Genomic DNA, 13,583 nt, shown 5'->3' on the forward strand with positions numbered 1-13,583 from the left:
TTTCAATGAGACACTAACATTTCTTGGTTATTTCTACTGCTCTGTCCTGTGATGAAATGGCTGCAGTGAGCAACTGCACCTTTAGTAACAAGAGGAAGTTTGATAGCCCTCTGCCTCTGGATTGCAAAATCTCTGGATCTGCATTACAAGTTCTGGGTGCTTGCATGGATTGATTTTTGTCTCTATGACCCACTGGTGGATATCCTGTGGGCTCAGTTTTCAGTACAAGTTGTTTAACAGCTTATCCTTTTTAAATACCTTTTAAAATTTAAACCCAAGAGTAATGGTACTTGTACTTCTCCACTGAACGTATTAAATAAAACAAAAATGATAAAGACACCGCATCTCAAAATGGCTCCACTGAATTCCATATGCACCATACAATGAGATTTGTTAGTATTTCTCTTTAATGGAGCTGAACACCACAGAAGCCATAAATAATGCACAGCTGCTAACCATCATAATTAGGATGCCTGCTGAGAAACGGCTGCAACACACCAGTGGGATGGCAGTGACTAACTATTTCAATACAGTGGCTCAGCGGATGGGGGATTTGAATGCATGGTGTTTCATCTGCTACTCACTGGATCAGGTTCAGATCCAGCTTGCATTGGCCAAAAGTAATCGCTACCTTGTGATTCATGACCCGAGTGGAAATGTGGTTGTGATCTCTAATTCTCAGTAGTCATTGTAAAATCTACCATGGCAACCATTTATTCAGACTGGGGAAGATTAGGAGGGAAATCACAAAAAACCTAGAACTCATAAGTAGGCGCTATTTGTTCCAGTTTTCCAAGGCCATGCTATAGACACATGGACTGTGATAGCTAGATTTTGGAAAGCTGATGGATGTTCAAGGCATTTTGTGTTGTACACAGAGTACTTCAGTCTTCCAGGAATGGCATCTGACAAGCAATTAATTCCGTTTACATCCTTCACAGCTAGTTTAAATTTGCTATCATTTAAAGGCTTTAAACACACACGGCTCAAACCAGCTTTAAATGTGTACAGGATGCAGGCAACTCTTGGGGACAATTATATCATTTGGAACATGACTAGATTTTCAACAAAGCAAGTCTATGTGTGAGCTTTTGAGAGGGAGTTCACAAGATCACATTATTTTATTTGGCAGGAACTTAAATGCCTTCTCTGACCACCTCTGATGAGATTTTGCCTTGCTGCTGCTGCTTTTCTTTCTTTGTTTTTTTTGTTTTGTTTTGTTTACTACGTGCTGTATTTGTATCTAGTATTTTGACTGCTTTAGAAATTGTTGTAAGCTGCCTTGGGAGCCTCTTTGAGGTGAAATACATTAAAAAAATAAATACAAATAAATACTATTCCAGATTAACTGAACATTCCCCAAACAGACTGTGACTGGGTTATTTTAAGGACTGCCTTTGCCCATTTAAACTCACAAGAGCCCTAAAATTAGCTTTACGGGCCCTGCTCTCTTGTCTGCCACTAAGTTAGGTACATTTGGCAGGTACAGGGCCTTCTCAGTGGTGGTGCCACAACTGGAGAACTCTCTCCCTGAGGATATCCAACAAGCCCCCTCTTTGCCCACTTTCAAGCAGCAACTGAAGCCTCTGCTGTTTGTTTATTCATTCATTCATTCATTCTTCATTCATTCAATTTCTATACCGCCCTTCCAGAACAGCTCAGGGCAGTTTACATTTCAAACAAAACCATTAGAATCAATTAATAGTTAAAAGAGAAATTATAAAACAGTATAAAACGATTAAACAATTACAACACCATAAATAAAAAACAAACTGTTGTTGCAGGGCCTTTGCCAAAGGTCATTGATCTCAACCGACTTTAATGTTTTTATGACAATTGTGAGTTTTCCTGTTGATTTTATTGTATTCTTTAAAGATTCTTCAGGCTAACTTGAAAAGATTGTATCACAAAAGGCAGCACCTACATTTATAGAACAGATAAATAAAACTCATCAATTCAATATCAATTGTCAGTTGTTGTTGTTTTTAAATATAGTGGCTGATATCCTGACCAAATTACCTGAGGAAGCCCTCTTGCATAATGAGTAACTTTGTCTGGATGTCAACTACTGTCTTTCCATTCATTAAACTGAAGCCTGTATGCTTCAAAAACTGACAAAAATATGATACAAAATATCAACAACAATCCAACTTTAGAATTTTGTTTTAAAGCACCCTAAAGCAAATAGGCATTATGAAACAAATCAGGATCCTCTGAATGGTCCTGAAAGGAACAGCACAAGATCTTAATGCCCCCGCCCCCGCAATGAATTAAACCAAAACTAGCATTAATTGAGTTCCTAAACGAAAAAAGTGAACGTGCACACTCCCGATTCCTAGCTGCTGCTAGAAGTGCCCTTTCCTGTAAATTTGATTTACAAGCCTGATAAAGCTGTGCCCATTAGAGGGAAACAATGTTGTTGAATTTCTAATAGCTATCATTTAGCTTTAGGTTTTCAAAAAGTAGCCTATTTGGAGTAGAAGAGGAGTGGCAGAAATCTCAGTTACCTTTCATTATTGCTATGCTCTATGTGCAAGTCTACAAGGGAGCTATAGATATTTCCCAGTCTGCCGCATAGCGCATATAAGACTGAATGTGAGTGAAAAAAACCAAAACAAGTTCACATTCAGGATTCCTCTTAGTGCATAATTCTTATGCATCGGTGTTGCTGGGAAATTGCTGGCAGTGACAGGGAACTGCAACACTATAAGGCAATTCCAAGACAGGAATTAATTTGCCCTTTTGGATATTGATCTGGCCCTATCCCTATTTGGGCAAAAAGTGTCAGTGAAGGAGATCTTCTATGGAACACAGACAAATTCAGTTTGAGGAGGATTCTTCTGAAAGGAATTAAAAGGTTCTTAGATAAGGATTTTCTCCATAGGAAAGTAGAGTGATCACACATTGGGTGATGCCCCCCCCCTCCCAAAATTGTGCACTTATTTGCTTCAACCATTCTGAATTGTCAGAGGTAACATGCTTTTGGGGAGGAACAAATGAAAGTACATACTGTTGGAGATGAACTTCCAGTGCATGGACCTTTTGCACCAACTGTCCTAATGACCACTAGGGGCATTGGGAGTAGAGACAGTGAGTCAGGGTCTCCCTATCTGTCCCTACTCTATGACCCCTGAACTGACTCTGCAGCACTTCCTGTGCTGAGTCACAATCCTTCCTTTCCTCCTAGAGAGCAGATGGAAACATCTCTCTCTCTCTCTCCTTACCTATCCATTATGTAGTCCTTTAAAATAGTGATAGGTCTTTCCTATCTAAGTGTATTTAACCAATAAATATTTAGTGTTTAGTCATTCAAGGATCTCCATGTGTTTTATCTAAATAGCTGCAATATCCAAACCATCCTCTGCTACCTACTCTGTAACTGGAGTGTGTGCTCATTCCTTAGTGCTCTGCTGTTTTACCTATTGTGGGTAAAAATCAACACCCTCTAGCACATAGGGAGGTGCTTTCATTCAGTGGGATCACATAAACAAAGGACACAGACAAACTCTTGCATCTTCTGGGCATTTCAGAGAAGCAGCAGATCATGAACAAATCTGGGTAAGTCCAGTAGCAGTCCAAGACCCTCTAATACCAGAGGTGGGGAAGAATATGCCACCTCCTCCTGCAGTGCACAAAGGATCAGCCTTACTATTTTCCTCATGCTCACCTCCATTATTTAATACAGTCATGTGCTAACCAATTTTTTCAACATCCAACTGCCCCTACTTCTCTCTGTCTTCTACTCCTCATATCCATATCCATGTCCCTACTTCTCTCTGTCTTCCTTCTACTCCTCATATCCAGGCCATTCCATATTCTTTCTCTGTCCTCTTTCTTCTCCCCTACCTAGCCCATCATGTCTGTATCTCTCTCTCTTTCTAATCTCTCTCTCTTTCTCTCCTTTTGGTTTGAACTGGGCTCAGTGTCGAACTGGCTTGGCTCAACAGGTTCACGGTCAAACCAGACTGGCCTTGGCTGGTCCGAGGTTGAACTGAACCAGGCTTGTTTGGACAGAACTGGTTCAGAGCTCTACTGGTAAAGGGGTGGTGGTGGTGATGGTGACTCCCCCCACTGACCTCCCCCTGAGTAGCCAGGGCCATCAGTGGCCAGGTTCGGGCATGCACAGAGACCATTTTTATGGCCACCCAATTTGTGTGGTCATGGAAATGGCCTCTGCGCATGTGCAAAGGTCACTAAAATGGCCTACATGCAGGCACAGAGGCCCAAATTGGGCCACCGCTGGCCCGGATGACTCTGGAGGAGGATGGCAGGGTTGGAGGGGAGCCATTGCCACCCACCTCCCCCATGGCTGCTGCTGCTGCTAGTACTTGTATGTACTAAATGACTCCCCTCTCACTCTCTCTAGGCTTAGGGTAACCTCCATGCCCCTTTACTGGTAAAGGGGAATCTTCACCAAATTTCCCTTTACCAGTAGAGCTCCAAACCTTTGTGAATCAGTTTGACCAGGTCCAGTTCAACTGGAACCAAAACTGAACCAGGCCAGGTTGGTTCAAATCCGGTTCGGATTTGAACCGATCCAGCAAAACCAGTTTTGTACACATCCCTCCCTCCCCCCTCCCTCCCCACACAGAGAGCCCAGCTGTTGCACCCCCACTTACTTCATCCAGCCACAGTGTGCGTCAAAGGTGTCCTCAGTCTTCTCCATTCCCCTCCTGCACTCCCACCCTGCATTTTGAAAAGACAGGGAAGGGAGTGGAAGGAGGAATCTGAAGACTACTAGCCAGTTAGGAGTGGAGGAGAAGGAGAACGGCTGTTTTGAAGTGGCTGTTTGCTGATTGGCATGGCATCACTCAGCAAATAACTGCTTGGATAATAGATGGTAGAGGGAGACAGGTGAGGTGGTGGTGGTGGGTATTTTGCCACCTTGGTGGCTCCCTCAAAATTATCTGCTCCAGGCAGCCATTTCAACTTGACTCCAGGGTGTTTTCCAGATAACACGCTGCCACGTGTCCCATAAGTGCCCCTTTGTATTGCCAGTGTTTTGACATCACACTCGTTGCACGGTCAGCAGGGTGCCAGCCATATTTCCAATGCCTTGTTTGAATTTTAGTGATGTGTTATGGCCCTATAACATGCTAATCACATTGCAGGAAAGTAACTGTATTTTTCCATGGCAGGGGGTAGAGATGTGTAAATTGATTCAGGTACAAATAGATTTGTACCTGAATCTAACTGATTTGGGTGATTTGGAGACAAAACAAATCACCCTTGTGGTCCATTGGCTGGATTCAGGTACAAATAGAATTGTGCCTGATTTGATTAGAATCGATTCAAGTTTTGGATCCCTCCTATTAATTTCCCCAGATTCCCGGCTTTCATTAAAAAAAAAAAAAAAAAAAAAAAGCTAAGCTCTAGCCCTTATAGAAGTTAATGTGTGGTCACTATTTTTCAAGTGTTTGCATTCTTTGGTGTATAAGAAATTTCACTCAATGAATCCTTATGAGGATTCATTACACACCTTCATTTCTTCTATTCATTTTGACTGTCTTTTCGACAGCACCAACTGTCAACTGCCATGTGCCAACTACACCCCACTACCACCCACAAGGCAGTGGGGTACTGCTCACCAAAAGTTCCTAATGGGTAGAGGCTACCACCCAAATTGCAGAGGAATTGGGCAAAGGGCTGATTTTTGGTGAATTGTTGAAGTTTTAGTGTCTTTGGGGCATAAAGTGGGATCTGGGGTGGAAGAGCAGAGTGGGGTGGTAGTGCCTAACGGGTGGAGGCTACCACCCAAATTGCAGGGGGATTGGGCAAAGGGCTGATTTTTGGTGAATTGTTGAAGTTTATGCATCTTTAAGGTTTGCCCCCATAAGGTATAATGGAGGTGTATCACTTCACGTTGGGGGGAAAGGGGCAGCCTAGAGTGGTGTGGGGTTGGTGGTAGTGCCCAAGGGGGGCAAGGAAGCTACCAGAATTTTTTCAAAGGATTTGGGCAAAGGCTGATTTTTGGTGATTTGTTGAAGTTTACACTTTTCTCCATAGGGAATCATGTAGGTTTCAGCAGCCCCATAACTGCACTTGGGGGGTGATGGGGTGGCCCAGCGTGAGTGGCGGTGTAGTGAACAGAGAGTGCCAGCCATCCCCATGGATTTCTAACCCATGCGGTACAGCGTTCTGTTGTTTCTGAGGTGTTCTGAGTGTGGATTCTCTGGTAGCAAATGAGAATGGAGTCATGGCTTGTATTGAAAATCTCATTTGCTACCAGAGAATCTACATTCAGAACAGTGGAGTGTGCTGGGTGGTAGTTCCCAAGGGGAGCAAGGAAGCTATCAGAATTGTTTGAAAGGAATTTGGTGAAGGGCTGATTTTTAAGAGATTTTTGAAGTTTAGGCGTCTTTAAGGTTTTTCTCCATAAAGAAGCATGGAAGTGTCAGCAAATGTATAGCTTCACGTCAGGGGCAAAGGGGTGGCCTAGAGCAGAGTGTGGTGGGTGGTAGTGCCCAAGGGGGGCAAGGAAGCTACCAGAATTATTTGAAAGGAATTGGGCAAAGTGCTGATTTTAAAGTGATTTTTGAAGTTTATGTGTCTTTAAGGTTAGCAATGAGAGTGGATTCATGGTTTGTCATTGAAAATCTTATATGCTACCAAAGAATCTACACTCAGAACACTTCAGAAACAACAAAACCCAGTACCCCATGGGTTAGCAACCCATGGGGGTGGTTAGCACCCTCTGTGCACTACACCACCACTCACTCTGGGCCACCCCAGCACTCCACAAGTAGCTTAAAGGTTTTTCTCCATAGGGAAGAATGGAGGTTTCAGCAGCCCCATAACTGCACTTGGGGGGTGCTGGGGTGTCCCAGAGCAAGGGTGCCAACCGCCCATGGGTTAGCAATCCATGGGGTAGTGGGTTTTGTTGTTTCTGAAGTGTTCTGAGTGTAGATTCTTTGGTAGCATATAAGATTTTAATCGAACCACCCCCAGTTTGGTTCGAATTCGAACCTGCAGCTCAAACCTGATGGCTGGTTCGGTTCGAATTTGAACCATCGAACCAACCTGGTTTGAATTTGAACTGCTTTGAGTTTGAACCGGTTCGCACATCCCTACTCCTCATGCACTCCATGCCCTCTCTTTTCTTTTTTAAACGCCCCCCCCCCCGGGGTTCTTGTGCAAAACTGGAATGATGCAAGACAAAGTTAGATTTTTGTTTTGGAATGGCGCTACCCCCTGCTGGAGGATTTGTGCGAGGCAGCTGAGAAATTACAAAAAAGAGTTCCACGTCACCCTTCCACCGCAGCTCCATTGGCCCAAATGGAGTAGGAGGAGGGGCTAATAAATGCCTATCAAGGAGAATATATACAGTCCTGTCTAGAAAACACATTGCAATGGGCACAAAATATGAATGGCCACCAGCCTACAATGAAGCATTGAATAACGCTTTACTCTCGGTTTTAAACCATTGCATTATTCCGTCACACTTTGCAATGCTTTACCCATTGGAAATCTCATAGTCTGGAAAACACCCTGGAAGAACTGTCTCTAGATAAGTCACGAAACTATAATATGTTGGTTGAAATCAAACAACAAATAGTCATTCATGACTACAACAAATAGTGATTTAGAGGCAGTAGTTTATTTAAATGGCACTTAATATCCTCCTTTTTCATTTTTTAAAAATCCTAATGATGAATTATTGTGAGATTATGAGAAGCCGATACTGCAGCAACTGCTGTCAGTGGCAGAACAATCCATAATATTGACTGAGAGTTGTTAGAATACTGTTAAGATATAAAACACACCATATTCTTATTAGCTAAAAGGAAAGACAAGCTCTTGTGACTGGAGTACAAGTCAATTGTGTGGACATGGGGTGGAGAAAAATAACTGGATGGGCCTCCCGTTGAAAGCAGTGGCATTATGTTGTGGTGTATGTGCAGTTAAAGACCAGCCAGAGAGGAAATGGAAGAAGAGGGCTCAACCAAATCCTATGCCAATCCCCTCCCATATTTACAGCTGCATCCATGTGACACCTATACAGTGCATTGTCCTTGTTTACAAGAGATATGGTATTATGACACTTAGACCACATTCACATGTAACACAAAACCTGACCTCCCTTCACCTGTGGTTTTGCAAACAGCAAGTCTGAATGTGGGCAACCACAGTTAAAGCAAAAAATGGACCTGCAGTTTCTCTCCCCGAACCGTGGTTTGTACCTAGGTTTGCCACCTTTATCTCTGGTTTAGTTGTGCCAGCATTATATCTGAACGCTGGCACCGCTGTTAGCCTTTTCCCCAACCAGAGTTGAGGGAGGAAGCACCTCCCTTGCTCCAGCTTCTATTGGCTGTTTGGGCTGTCCTTCATGAAAGAAGGAATCCCGCACATCTAGCTCCCCCACCTCCCTGCAGTCTCACTGGCTGCAGAGAGCACACTCTCCAGTATGTCAAAATATGGATGGGAGAGTGTGGGGAGGGCCCCCTGGAAAAGACCCATGATTCCATGTTATCTCCGGAGGCAGCCTTATGTTACTGCCCCTGTAAGACATAAGCTGAAGAGGAAAGTGGGGAGAAAAGGCAATCTCAATTTTAGTTTGGCGACTTGAACTGGAAGCATGGTTGAACTGACTCCCGCCGCCCCCGCGCCCCGCCCTGGACAAGCTCTTGACTGTTATGGGAGCATGGACCATGCTCCCAGATGATCCATGCTGGATCATCTGGGAGCTCCAGAGGCCAGGACAATGTGCCCCAGCCGCTGGATATCCCATAATGCACCACATGTCATACACAATGCATTGAGGAATTTCCCAAGGAGAATGGCACTCTAGGTGCTCATCTCTGTGTCTCCTGGGGCTGAACATAGCCCCAGTGAACTCATGATCCCAGAGCCCAGGTTAAGCGCTTGCTCAAGCCCTTAACTCCCTGCTAAGAGATGGATTTAAAAGCTAGGTTAGGCAGCACTGCCCTGCCAGGATCGGGCCTGATCCCAGCGGGTCTCACACACAGCCTAACCCAAGCTGGGCTTCCCTAGGCTGGTTTAGGGTGCGCATGAGAACAGCCTCATAGTGAGAGGCTGATCTAGAATCATATGACCTATGATCTAGAATCACAGATCATGATTCTAATCAATACAAGCAGAATAACTTAATTAAGCTCATGAAGATTTACAAGCATTAAAGACAACACCAAAAACAGTATGATCCAACACTCAGCCAGCATTCAAAGATCAGCAGTTAAAACTTCCCTGTGCTGGGTGCTGGGTAGAAAAGCTCAAAGGTTTGACAGCTGTTCTAATGCTACATAGTGAAGGTATCACAGGGAAATTTCAAGATGGTAGGCAAGGCCATACCCATGGGGGTGGGGGTGGGGACATATAAGGCCTAATCCTGATAGGGACATGCCAATTTCCGTCCCTGGATTCGATCAAATGAATAAATTAACTGAGTGTAAAGAGATCAGACTTGTATTTTGGCTTTTGCAGTTTCACACTGACGTACAGTGGGTCCATGTCTAGTGGCCTCTTCACTATAGTATTTCTGGCTAAAGGCCTGATGGTGGAGCAACCACCGAGAAGAAGAAAGTTGCAAATTTTAATATATAAAATTATCATATGTTTCCTTGAGCAATATTAATTAGGAATGAATGAATGAATAACATGAATCCAATTTGCATCTAGGTTACTTACTGCTGGGAACATCCCTTCATCCTAGGTTCAAAAGCTCAGAATGGACATAGCTAAGATAAGCCTGGCTGGAAAACCTGCCCACAGTGCTTGTATTTCAGCACAAGTACAATGCAGTACATAGGCTCTTAGGCATGTACATTCATCCCCATCTGTCAGAATGGAATGGTGCCGTTTCGAGTTGATTGGACTCTTGCCCTAAAACACAGGTGCCTGGCATTAATGTGTTTTGATTGCCAGCCTGCAAAGCATTCTGGATGGCTCTTCCTCTGCAGGAGGTTCCTTCCTGGTGCCAGCACTGGGGCTCTCTGGCATTCGGTCTCAATACTGCAAGTCATTCAGAAAGTAGTAAAAGGAAGAAATCTGTGGATGGGGAATATCTTAGCTTCCTGCACTCATATACAGTTCAGTAGCCTCCATCCATGAATATGGAGGTACTCTTCAATACTGAGTCTATAGGCTGGAGACAGACTATAGATTTTTCAGAGTGTTGAGAATGGTATGAGAAAGGTAGCATTGCTAGGGTGTGTACACTCCTCCTGCAGTCGTTTCTTCAAAGGGTTTATAGCCTTATGGCTTCAAATGCCCACCCCCAAAAATGGTTTAATGAGAGATGGCAGTTGCACAAAAGAAATGGATGTGTCAAGCAAGAGCAGTGATGCCTCCATCAGATCACTTTTGGATGTCTCAAAAATACACCTGTCTCTCAACAACTCACCTGTCTCCACTTTTGGCAATCCTGATCTGAATTTAAAAGCTAACAGGGAATATATGGTGCCCCTTTGGGCACAGTCTCACCACAGACTCTGGTGTGCACAGAGCTGCAGTCCGAGATTGGACCGGTCCAGGGCATATGTCCTTACCAGCGTGACCACGGCTCCAGGCAGTTTCCTGCTGTGGCAGCACTCTACACCGGTGGTGTGCGGAGGCAGCACAGCTCCATCACTCACCTGGCCTCCACACATGGAGCTGCCGTCACACTGGTAAGGACCTGTGCTTTTATTTGTAAAGGTGCCACTCATCGCCCTCCCCCCCCCGAGCCATCTAGAACTTCCAGACATTGAATTCAGATCGCAGCTTGGACCGCAGTCCATGCACACCCCTACTCTGGAGAGAACTCATGAAACTGATCTATGGACAAGAGCCATCACCTGTAACCAGCACCTCTTTTGCTCCTTCTCCCTCCATGCATGTAGCAAATGTGTGAGGGGAGGGGCATTATGTATACTGGCCCACCCCCAAGATCAGTGCATTCATCAGTTCTGCCCCTGGCCACCATGGGTTAGGATGGTCTGAAAGGGGAACCTCTGCATGGTATAGCTGTGTGTGTATAAGCTACCCCTTCAGACCTTCACCTCAATGCATGGAAGCTGGGGTTGGGGATGTGATCTCACTTCCCTTTCATGGATTCAGTGAATGCATGAGCAGGGGAGGCCTGAATATATCTGTTATCTCTCACCAATTCAGCTGCTTTTTCGAGGAGTAGTGGGATTGTGTCTCTCACTTCCTGTCTGTCATCCATGAAGGAAGGTGGAAGAGGCAGTTCAGATATGGAAAAAAACCCAGCAGGGTTGGAGAGCCAGGGGAAGCCAGTAGAAGGAGGAGCTGCAGCAACAGCAGACATATCTGGGTAGGGGACAGGTCAGAAGATGATTAGTCAGGGCGAGGGTCCAATATTGCTTTTGGTGGCAATATCATCTATACTTCCATACTCAATGGCATATGAAACAATTACAGTATTTTTCTCATCATCATTACCTAATCATAATCATTTATATACTAATAATAGAAACTCAGCCACTTAAGTTGAACTCTGCCCCCAAATAAAGTAGTGGTTTCTACATGCGTGTGGAATTCCCCAGGAATGTGGAAATAGATACATTTGTAAATGTATAAGTTTACAAGTTAGTAGATAAGGGTTTTTCATCTTCAAAAAAGAGCCCTGTGAGCTTCTAGGACCTGTGCTTCCAGGACCTTTCAGAATGTTGAGGGCATGACCTAGGACAGTTAAAAATAACAACAGGAAATTGGAAGGGAGGGAAGGTATTGATTGACTTGACCTCCTAACAGTTTATAGTGAGTATCTTGGGGATGAGGGGATTAGGATTGTGGGGGATGTATGCTGTGCAGCTAGAAGTTTCCTCTCCCTACACAATACAGGGATGTTACACAGCAATAAAAGACCCTCTTCAGCCAGCTTCAAACTTGATTTTCTAGCACTCTTTAAAGTTTGAAGTTTTAGAGTTTGTATCTATATTTTCAATTGTTTTGTGTTAATGTTTTAATTGTTGTGTTTTTAGATTGTGAACCAACTAGAGATTTGCATATGGGGCAGTATAGAAATGACCCAAATAAAATTAACATAGCATAAATAGCATAGCATAGCATAGCATAACAGGAAAAAGAAAGCCTGAAGGGAGAGGGGAATTAAAAAGGTGATCTCTTCCCCTTCTGTCCTCCAGACAAGGGTGTTTGGACCTCTTGAAGGGAGGCAGGTGCACCTTGTGAGGTCTGGACAGCACTACAAGGCTGATGTTGGCTAAAGCCCTCAATAGCAGTAGGGATATGCAAAACATTTCACGCTTGGAACGTTCCAACTTGAAATGGGCCATTTCCAGTGTTCTGAGCTTGGAACACCTTTCAAACAAAGAGTCTGTTCCAAGCTTAGAACGGAACGGCCCGTTTTGAGTTGGAACATTAGGAACATAGGAAACTGCCATATACTAAGTCAGACCATTGGTCTATCTAGCTCAGTATTGTTGTCACAGACTGGCAGCGGCTTCTCCAAGGTTGCAGGCAGGAATCTCTCTCAGCCCTATCTTGGAGAAGCCAGGGCGGGAACTTGAAACCTTCTGCTCTTCCCAGAGCGGCTTCATCCCCTGAGGGGAATATCTTGCCGTGCTCACACATCAAGTCTCCTATTCATATGCAACCAGGGCAGATCCTGCTTAGCTAAGGGGACAAGTCATGCTTGCTACCACAAGACCAGCTCTCCTCTCCTAATTCTCCTAATTCTGAGCATTCAGAGTGCCATTTTGGACTCCAAATGGTGCTCTTTTGGCCTCTGTGCACCACACAAATGGTGGCTGTGTGCGTGCAGAAGCAAGAAGAGCATCATTTTGGAGTCCAAAATGGCATTTGGAATGTTGAAATGTGTCCCATTCTGAGCTCGGGCAACTTTTCTTCTTACCTTGCTTCCACACAACTGAAAACTGAAAGCACACACAGCTCCCAAAACTGCGCAGAACACAGTTTTTGATTGTTTGAATGACCTCACCATCATCATCTGGGGAAACAAAACTGAAGTTTCCAGAGAGAAACAGGGTGTTCTCCCTCATTCCAAAGGGATGAACATGGGCATGGGATAGATACCACCCCACCATAGAAAGCCCATTAATTTCTGGGGTGGGTTTTCTCCCAATTGAATAATAATGGGAATGGTATAGAAACCACCCACCATAGAAAGCCAATTCATTTCTGGGGTAATTTTCTAGCCCATTCATTCTGGGGTAGCTTTTTTTTTAACCTGTGTCATATTTTAATTAATAACATAAATATCATAACTAGTAAGGGGCCATACTTGTGGGTATATCATGTACCAGAGTGCTGGTAAGAGTTTGACAACAAAAGCATAGCTGGGAATGCAGAGGTTTGCTTGTATAGCCACCTTTACGCAGCTGGGGGTAGAAATCCACCCCAAAATCCAGATGAGGGTGAATGCAACAATGGCCAACCCGAGGCTTTCCAGCTGTTGTTGGACTACAACTGCCATCACCCCCAGCCAAAATTGTGGACAGAGATTATGGGAACTGTGGTACAACAACAGTGTAGAGCCTCAGGTTGGACACCCCTGTCTTAATGCTTATGGTCCATTCATGCAGCTAGCACCCAGGAAGCCAAAGATATCAGATTAAAAACTTAAATCATCCAATCCTCACCAC

General features: G+C 44.3%; 1 long non-coding RNA gene across 8 annotated transcripts in view; it reads right to left on the minus strand.

Annotated features, from left to right (window-relative positions):
• The window catches only part of LOC128336302 (uncharacterized), a 66,491-nt gene that overhangs the window by 19,300 nt on the left and 33,608 nt on the right, over positions 1–13,583 (minus strand). For 2 of the 8 annotated variants that reach the window (XR_008311902.1, XR_008311903.1), the window contains exons 3-5: positions 11,102–11,268; positions 4,620–4,686; positions 1,774–1,920 (exon numbers count right to left, since the gene is read on the minus strand). This is a non-coding gene — a long non-coding RNA (uncharacterized LOC128336302). Of the gene's footprint in view, positions 1–1,773; positions 1,921–3,112; positions 3,623–4,619; positions 4,687–11,101; positions 11,269–13,583 lie in introns of those variants that run through there. The other 6 variants (XR_008311910.1, XR_008311907.1, XR_008311906.1 and 3 more) reach the window with 5 other exon arrangements.

Source organism: Hemicordylus capensis, chromosome 1 (assembly GCF_027244095.1).
Source record: "Hemicordylus capensis ecotype Gifberg chromosome 1, rHemCap1.1.pri, whole genome shotgun sequence".
Lineage (NCBI taxonomy): Eukaryota > Metazoa > Chordata > Lepidosauria > Squamata > Cordylidae > Hemicordylus > Hemicordylus capensis.